Source organism: Prionailurus viverrinus, chromosome B1 (assembly GCF_022837055.1).
Source record: "Prionailurus viverrinus isolate Anna chromosome B1, UM_Priviv_1.0, whole genome shotgun sequence".
NCBI lineage: Eukaryota > Metazoa > Chordata > Mammalia > Carnivora > Felidae > Prionailurus > Prionailurus viverrinus.
In genome coordinates this window covers 157,812,299-157,817,316 of record NC_062564.1, presented here as the reverse complement: position 1 = coordinate 157,817,316, position 5,018 = coordinate 157,812,299, and positions in this window count along the sequence as shown.

Here is a 5,018-nt window from a genome sequence, read left to right as displayed (position 1 = left end):
AGAATTATAAAATAAAAGTATACACACACACAAATATACATATATATATAAATGTACACACACATTCATATATATATATATTTGTGTAATATATATATATATTTGTGTAATATATATATTTGTGTAATATGTATACATATATTTGTGTTGTATATATATACACACATATATATACATACATATATATATATATATATATATATATATATATACATACATATATATTATACAAACACAGACACACAACGGAGTATAATTCAGCCACCATAAAAAAGAATGCATCTTGCCATTTGTGACAACATGCATGGACCTTGAGGGCATTATGCTAAGTGAAATAAGTCAGACAAAGACAGATGCTGTATAATCTCTCTTACGTATTGAATCTGAAAAAAAAAAAAAGATAGGTAGGGGCTTCTGGGTGGCTCAGTAAGTTATGCAACCTACTCTCAGTTTAGGCTCAGGTCATGTTCTCATGGTCCTGGTGGGACCAAGCCCTGCCTCAGGCTCTGTGTTGGGCATGGAGCCTGCTCGGATTATCTCTAAATAAATAAATAAATAAATAAATAAATAAATAAATAAACATTAAAAAAATAAAAATGAATAAAAAACAAATATAAAACAAAACAACAGAAACATAAACCAAGCTTGTTGATACAGAGAATACAGTTGCCAAAGGCAGAGGTGAGGGTGGGAGATATGGGTGAAGGGGGTCAAAGGTAAAAAGAAAAGAATATAATAAAGATAGCTACTAGTTATTCTGAACACATAATTTAAGTTGTTTTGATGCAAACACAGTGGTAACTACATTACATATATTAATTTAGCGGTCCTATGCATTTTTAAGTGCTACAAAATACTTTTTAAAAATAAAATTGAAAAGAAAAACACCAAGTGCATAAAAGGGATTAAAAAGCAGCTTCCCTTTCATCTGCAGGAAAAAAAAGGGGGGGGGGCGGATTCTGGCAAATTATTCTTCTGCTCACTCTTCAAGCCATCTTCTAAGGCACTGTTGTGTTTCCCTGAAGTTCCAAGCAAAGTGCTATTAAATCTATCTAAAGTATATTACAAATTTATTAACCTCATTTATCTGAAGACAACAATTGTCACCCTTAGCATATTTTTTAAAGACTTAAAACTGTCTCTTTTTTCCATTCTCGATATCCTAAAATCCACTTTCCATAACTCGGACAGGAGAGTCTTTTTAAACTATCAATTAGGTCTTGTAATTTTTTACCTGGCCTTGGTCATTACTATACTCTTGATTTATATAATGAAGGCTAATATATTGTAAAGGTATGTAGTAAATGCTCAATAAACATTTGTTGAATAAATATTATTCTATTGCCTAAAACTCTTGAAAGGTTCTCTATCACACTTAGGCTAAAATAGTTTAATGGTTGGGGCCCCTGGGTGGCTCAGTTGGTTAAGCGTCCAACTTCGGCTCAGGTCATGATCTCGCAGTTTGTGAGTTCAAGCCCTGCATCGGGCTTTGTGCTGGCAGCTCAGAGCCCGGAGCCTGTTTCAGAGCCTGGAGCCTGTTTCAGATTCTGTGTCTCCCTCTCTCTCTGACCCTCCCCCATTCATGCTCTGTCATTCTCTGCCTCAAAAATAAATAAATGTTAAAAAAATTAAAAAAATAGTTTAATGGTTATAATCCTCAATAGGATACATTATATGTTTTTTTTTTTGCCTGTCCCTTCAGCCTTCTCTTGTACCATTCCTAACCCTATTTAATTTATTCATTCTCATTTTAAAACCTAAACTTTAACACTTCCCTCTTCATAGAAGATTATATCCCCCTTTCCACATCTTACCACCGGATCCCTACATGGTTTATCCCTTCAATCACTGTGTATAAAATTTAAAATCACATCCTCACAGAAACTTTTCCTTGCCACCCCAAATAAATAGACCTCCAGTTACTTTGGAGCATTTAATTTTTCATCATGGCACTTGCAATGTTCTTATTGTACATTTGTTGCTCATTGTTATAATGTAAGCCCTAATGGAGTTGAATTTCTGTCAATCTTCCTTTCTTCTGTGTATTTAGTTTCACACCTGGGTGCATATGTTTGCACACCTGCATGCACACACACATTCAGTGATCTCATTGCATCCTGACTTAGTTGAAAGCAAGGATTAAGTCTGCTGCATTGATAGTGAGAGATGTGGGAATATCTCTCTTCATATTTCAGCTTCCTAAATATAACTGGATAGGATCATATATTTGTCTAAGTCATATAAATGCTGTGAAAATCAACTAAATTATATTAACAAAAACAATCCCAAAATGTACAACAAAAGTGTCTTAGTCATTTAAGGTTGCTATTACAAATTATCATAGACTGAGTGGCTTACACAACACATATTTATTTCTCACAGTTCTGGAGGCTGGGATTTCTGAAATCAGGGTGCCAGCATGGTTGGGTTATAGTAAGGGCCCTCCTCCTGGTTTCCTCACACGATACATAAAGAGAAGGAAAGGAAGCAAGATCTAATGTTTTCTTCTTACTAAGGGCACTAATCTCATTCATGAAGGCTTCACTCTCACGAACTAATCACCTCCTAATATCATCACATTTTTGGTATGATTTCAACATAGTAGTTTTAGAGAGACAAACCTTTAGTCCATAACAGAAAGCATACCAAGAATGCCAAGAACATCCTCTTCCTCAAAGGCCTGGATTTCAGAGAACCTGGATATTATACTCTATTCAAATAGATCATGCACTGAAAATCTGATCTCCATTTTTATTTGCACAATTATAAAAGCAAAATTTTACAAATAGGGAAAATAAGAAAGAATGGAGGTTCTCAAAATGATTTTTAGTCTTAACATCTTATTTTACAAATGAGCAAAATATCTCAAAGAAAGAAATGAACAATTATGGACCCCCCAGGTAGAAGAAACAATGTTAGGAATAGAACTCAGGTCTCTTAATGTCCCATTTATTGATCTTTTCCCTAACCTACACTGGAGTAGAATAAGTGAACAATGTGCTTTCTTAGCTCAAAGAGATCAGGAGTCATACTTTCTACAGTGCTATACATCTTGTTAACCTAGTGCATTAAACACCATGCAAAATTAACTAGGTGGTGTCTGGAAATGGAATATCAGCTGAAAAGATTTTTTGAAAAAAAAAGATATGCTTTTCAAACTATTTGGGTAAATCACTATTCATTTCCATGACCACTTAAGACCTAATATGAGATATGAGACAAATATGAGGTATGGGATAAATATTCTTAAGGCAGTAAATCAGTGAATCATTCAGTCTCGGCTGCTAACCAGGTAGCAGATCAAATTTAACAATACAGTGAGTTTCATTATTTAACCAAACATATTTGTCCTTATTTAAAGGATTACCTCTGTGTTGACTTCTCTCTCTCTCTCTCTCTCTCTCTCTATATATATATATATATATATATATATAATATGTAAATTATATATATATAAAATTATATTTTGTCCTATTGTATCTCATGGAGCTTCCTTGACACTTTTATTAAAATGTTATTTTGATAATTTGAGATTGATCTTAAATCACTATCTTTAAAACCATTTCCTCTATTGTCAGACTATTGTTAGACTTATTATAGACTATCTTTCCTATAGTAGAAAATTCAATCAAAAAACTCTATTGGAACAAAAACTACATTAGAACTAAATCAGAAAACTGAAGTTTGGTTCTTGACTCTTAATCTACTACTTAGGAAACAATCCCATATAATTTAACTAAATTTTAAAATTTCAAACTTACAGAAAGTTGCAAGTGTAATTCAAAGAATAATATTTATTATAAATATGTACTTATCATACAATTATATTAAACTATTCCCAGATTCAGCAGTTCATGAATTCTAACACTCATATATAAAATTATTATATAATATATAATATGTTGCTATTATATATTATACACATTATGTATATATGTATAATTATGTTATGAATGCAATTATACATATGTATAAATTATACACATATAATTATATAATTACAAATGTGTGTGCATATCCATACATTTTTATATATTCATGTATATTTTTTGACCATTTGAGAGTAGAATACATATAGTAATATGCTTCTTTATGCCATAACTTTTCAGTGGCTTCTTCTTAAGAAAAAGATTATTGTATTCATCAAGGTTTTTTAGAGATAAATAGAAGCAATAGGAGATTTTATAGAAGAGATTTATTGTAGGGAAGTGGCTTATGAGACTAGGGAGATGGAGAAATTCCATGATCTGTTCTCTGTGAGCTGAGACGCAGGAAGGCCAGTAGTACAGTTTTGAGAGCCAGAGGACCATTGGTATAAATCTCAGTATAGAGCAGAAAAAGAGTGATATCCTTAGGCAAAGAATGTAAATTCTCCCTTCCTTTGTCTTTTTGCTCTATTCAGGCCCTCAGAGGATTGTATGATGCCCACTTGGGAAGACCATATGCTTTACACAGTCCACCAATTCAAATGCTAATTTCTTTCAGAAAATACCATCACTGACAAACTGAGAAATAATTTCAATCCTGTCCCAGTCAAGTAGACATGCAAAATTAACCACCAAAAGTCCACATCTCATCAACATGGCACTCATATGTATCTCCTTAAACCATACTTAACTTCTAAAGACAATGACAAAGTCATAATTCCACCTGAAATGATACATCTATTATTCTTTCTACTATCAAAAACTTTCCCTTCCCCGCCAAAAGAAGTAAAGCCCCCTCGATATCCTGTAATTTAAATACTAGGATGTAAAATTAACAATTCTTAAAGACTATCATAAAAGTCAACATTATTTTACAAGATAAAGAATGAAAGGAAAGAAAACAAAGGTATTGAATACATATACACCCACAGAAATGTATTAATAATAAAATAAGGATGAAATACTCATAACAAGTTCAGTCCTTGTTTTTGTAACTCATCTTGGAGTTGTAGCTGGTATTTACAACTACATTCTTCCACTAATCATTCTGTGTTCCCCTTACCTTCAGTAAGCACCTCAGCTTATCATGTT